This window comes from Myxocyprinus asiaticus, chromosome 19, assembly GCF_019703515.2.
Source record: "Myxocyprinus asiaticus isolate MX2 ecotype Aquarium Trade chromosome 19, UBuf_Myxa_2, whole genome shotgun sequence".
NCBI classification, from domain to species: domain Eukaryota; kingdom Metazoa; phylum Chordata; class Actinopteri; order Cypriniformes; family Catostomidae; genus Myxocyprinus; species Myxocyprinus asiaticus.
The window spans coordinates 46,206,092-46,209,619 of NC_059362.1; positions in this window are offsets into that span (position 1 = coordinate 46,206,092).

A 3,528-nucleotide genomic window follows, 5' to 3' on the forward strand; every position below is an offset into this window, starting at 1 on the left:
TTACAAATCCCTTCCTTTTGTGTAGAGTAATCCGAATAATAAAAGGATTACAATGACTCAAGACACAATTTGAATGGATTTGAAGGAGATTTCTAGACCAATACAACCTCACGAGATCTATAAACCCACTTAGAGCAGAGATAATGCATCTGAAAACAACACTAGATATTGCATCCATTCAACGGTTTATATTTGGTTTTGTTCTAATGTGTCACAATGCACTAAAATATGAGTACAAACTGAATGCAATACATGTAAACCAAGTGCTTGCATGGAGGTCTTCCTATGTTTCTCTTAGTTAAATGTGTATTCTTGATGTATAAACATTGTTTTGCTAGCTTTTTTAACATCGCTTATCTATCTGTTTTCTGCGTGCATTTTAACATGTGAATCCGCTTTCTATTTTTATTGCGATTAAACTGCGTGCATTTTACAGCATGCACCCTCTGTGTTACACTGATTATTGCATCGATCTCAAAGCACCGCTTATCAAGGACAACCATAGCAATAACAATTGTGTGAGGGATTCACATCGATCTCAAACCCTCGACACTCAGGAACAACCAACAACAACAAACAATTGCGGTAAGTCATGGCATCCGCTCATATTATTGCTTCCGGCATTACATGTCACATGTTTACTATAACTTCTTCTGTCAGCCATGAGGGATTCATATGTGATAAATGTAAGGAATTAGTCAGGCTGATGGAGAAGATTAATGAGTTAGAGACACGCATCCGAATGCTAGTGGACGTCAGTGAGAAAGAGAAGCCGGTAGATACTGTTTCGGATGCGGACAGTCCAGCGAGCAACACACACACACTTTGGTTCTGTGTAGAGCCCCCACAGCAGGGCGTTTGGGTGACGTCTCGGCGGCATACTCGCTCAGCAAAGCGACACCTCTCTCCCGTTCCTGTTAGGGTTTCCAATCGATTCTCCCCACTCAGTGATGCACCCACTGAGAATCATGTTGAAAAAGCCTTGGTCACTGGTGATTCTATTGTAAGGAACGTGGAAATAGAGACTCCTACCACCATCGTTAAATGCATTTCAGGTGCCAGAGCATCTGACATCAGATAAAATGTACAAGTGCTGGATAATGCTAAATGTAGATTTTCTAAAATCGTTATTCATGTCGGCACTAATGATGTCTGGCCTCGCCAGTCAGAAATCACTAGAGATAATTTTAAAGAGGTGTTTGAACTTGCAAAAACGATGTCAGACACTGTAATATGCTCTGGCCCCCTGACGAGGTTTATAGTAGATTAGTGTCACTGAACGGCTGGATGTCTGAGTGGTGTCTGGAGAATAGCATAGGATTTATAGACAGTTGGAAGAGTTTTTGGGGTTGACCTGACCTGCTAAAGAGAGATGGACTCCATCCCTCCAGGGAAGGTGCCGCTCTCCTCTCTAGTAATTTGGCTCATAGTCTTAATAGTGATAGTATTTGACTAACTGGGGCCCAGGTCAGGAAGCAGACAAAATGGGTAATCCGAACATCTGCTAGCTGCATTGAGGTGTCACACAGGTCACATAAACTACAACATTTAGAGACTGTATCACCTAGATATCATATAGAGACTGTGTCTGTTCCCCAAACTACCAAACACAAAATTCTCACTAAATCATTTAGAAAAAATTTGATATCTTTTTGAAAAAAATCAAAAAAATTGAAAATAAACATCATATAAAGATAGGGCTACAAAACATTAGATCTCTTTCAACCAAAGCACTAATTGTAAATGAAGTTATTACAGATCATAGTTTAGATGCACTCTGTTTGACTGAAACCTGGCTTAAACCGGATGAATATATTAGTTTAAATGAATCTGCTCCCCCAGGTTATTGTTATAAACATAAGCCTCGTCTGAAGGGTCGAAGAGGAGGTGTTGCTACAATTTACAGTGACATTTTTGGTGTTACTCAGAGGACAGGATACAAGTTTAAGTCTTTTGAACTAATAATGTTTAATGTAGCACTGTCAGATGCAAATAAGAAATCTCTGTCATCTTTTGCCCTTGCTACAGTATATAGATCACCCGGGCCTTATTCTGATTTCCTTGGTGAATTAGCAAATTTTCTATCAGATCTAGTAGTTACTGTAGATAGAGATTTAATTGCTGGTGACTTAAACATTCACATAGATAATGAAAATGACATATTGCGATTGGCATTTATCGATATTCTCAACTCGCTTGGAGTGACAGGACCAACTCATTGCTATGACATCTCAGATCATTACCTCGTCTCTTGTATGCTGCGATCAGCTAATGTTACTCAATCTACACCACGCTATCATTCAGGTAGAACAATTCTTTCGACCACTAAAGATAGCTTCACTAATAATCTTCCAGATCTATCTCATACACTCAGTAAGCCCCAAAGTCTAGAAGAACTTGATGAAATAATATAAAATATAAATACAGTCATCTCTAGCACTCTTGATAGTGTCGCCCCCCTTAGATTAAAGGAAATAAAAATAAAATAGCCCCGCACCATGGTACACAGCTCGTAAAATGGAGCGCAAGTGGAAGAATACAAAATTAGAGGTATTTCCCAGTGCATGGAAGGATAGTGTCTGTAGCTAACGACAGGCACTAAAAGCTGCCAGGTCAGCATATTTTAGCAAACCCATAGAAAATAACCACAACAATCCTAGGTGTTTATTCAGTACTGTGGCTAAATCCTCAACTGAATCAGATATTCTGTCGCAGCACAATAGTAATGACTTCATGAATTTCTTTACTGATAAAATTGAAATAATCAGAAATAAAATTGGAATTATGCAATCATCTGTCACAGCACCTCAGAAAACAGTGTCTTATAATTTTCCTCACGTGCAACTTCAATCCTTCACAGTCATATGTCATGAAGAGCTAACAAAACTTATTGAAACATCAAAAGCAACAACATGTATGTTAGATTCAATACCAACTAAGCTGTTAAAAGAGGTATTCCCTGTAATCTCAGAACCTCTTCTTAATATTATTAACTCCTCACTATCCTTAGGACATGTCCCAAGAAACTTTAAAATGGCAGTTATCAAACCACTTATTAAGTAGCCACAGATTGATCCTAGAGAATTGGCTAATTATATAATCTCCCGTTTATGTCGAAAATACTAGAAAAGGTTGTGGCCTCCCAATTATGTTCATTTCTATAGAGAAATAGAATATATGAACAATTTCAGTCAGGATTTAGGCCCCATTACAGTACAGAGACTGCACTTATCAGAGTTACAAATGACTTGCTCTTATCATCTGATCGGGGGTCCATTTCTCTTCTAGTGCTTTTAGATCTTAGTGCTACCTTCGACACGATAGATCATGATATTCTCTTGAATAGGCTGGAGAGTTATGTTATTTTTGTGGGTTTAGGTCCTATTTAGCAGACCGCTACCACTTTGTCTGTGTAAATAAGGAATTGTCAAATCAAACAAAAGTTAAGTATGGAGCGCCACAGGGATCAGTTTTAGGGCCTCTGCTTTTCTCCTTATACATGCTTCCACAGGGAGATATAATCAGGAA